We start from the raw sequence: 1,134 nt of genomic DNA, 5'->3' as shown, positions 1-1,134 counted from the left end.
TGTTACAGTTATATTCTTTTGCACTGCCAATAATTAATTTTAAGTAGATAATTGCTGACCATTTTTTTGCTAGATAAAATATATTACAGTAACAAGAATTGAATGTCATTCAAGAATGAGAATGATAAAATATATTGTTGATTAAAAGATGTACACACTTTTTTTGCACTCAGAGGATGGGCATTATGGTCCTAAATATGCACTATTATACAAACACCAGATGAACTGCAGCCGTGTAGACAGAAAAACATCAGACCTGGTTGTCCTGCTTGATGATGTTCTGGGCCGCGAGCGTGTTGTTCTTCAGGTTGCGAGCGAGATTCAGCATGTCATCAGCTAGTTTCTCCTGCAGGTTGTGATGATGCTGTAGAATAGCGTCCAGCTCTGCCGCCGACTGCCGCTCGTCTACAGGAATACAACTGAAAAACCAGCAGAAATAACTGAATACTGTAGATTCCAGTGACACGTTCACATAGAAAATCAATGAGAGAGCGCCACCTACTTTCTGTGTCTGAGATCCGTATCCGATGAACCTAACCATGAAGAACAAAGAAGAGTAGTGCTGTCAAATGATTAATCGCGATTAATCGCATCCAAAATAAAAGGTTTTGTTTACATAATATATGCGTGTATGTATTGTGTATATTTATTTTGTATATATAAATACACATACATACAGTATATATTTTGAAAATATTTATGCACATAATAAATAAACACAGAACACACACATATATTATGTAAACAAAAAACTTTTATTTTGGATGCGATTAATTGTGATTAATCTTTTGACAGCACTAATATATATATATATATATATATATTATACATAAATATTTCTTAAATATATACATGTATGTGTGTATATTTATAAATATACACAGTACCCACATATATATTATGTAAACAAAAACTTTTATTTCGGATGCGATTAATCGTTTGACAGCACTAAAGAAAAGGCATGCTTAATATCTATAATTTAATTTCTTAAAATGTAGCATTTAAATTAAAAGAGAATATACAGCTTACCAGAACTTGACACAGCCTGCTAAGAAAAGAACAGATAAAAGAGTAAGTAAAAATGTACATTTTTACAACGTCAAAAATTGAAAAAGTTAATTTTCTTAACCAGTA

General features: G+C 31.6%; 1 long non-coding RNA gene across 1 annotated transcript; it reads right to left on the bottom strand.

The window, feature by feature from the left end:
- Positions 1-262: 262 nt before the first annotated feature.
- On the bottom strand, positions 263-1,078 carry LOC107704793 (uncharacterized). Its single transcript, XR_001636005.1, has 3 exons — positions 1,030-1,078; positions 503-533; positions 263-419 (listed from the first exon to the last, which is right to left on the bottom strand). It is a non-coding gene; the product is annotated as an uncharacterized LOC107704793 (long non-coding RNA).
- Positions 1,079-1,134: the final 56 nt, after the last annotated feature.

This window comes from Sinocyclocheilus anshuiensis, unplaced genomic scaffold (assembly GCF_001515605.1).
Source record: "Sinocyclocheilus anshuiensis isolate Anshui unplaced genomic scaffold, SAMN03320099.WGS_v1.1 scaffold14253, whole genome shotgun sequence".
NCBI lineage: Eukaryota > Metazoa > Chordata > Actinopteri > Cypriniformes > Cyprinidae > Sinocyclocheilus > Sinocyclocheilus anshuiensis.
The sequence above is the reverse complement of the archived record's forward strand: the minus strand, read 5'-3'. Positions and strand labels throughout refer to the sequence as shown.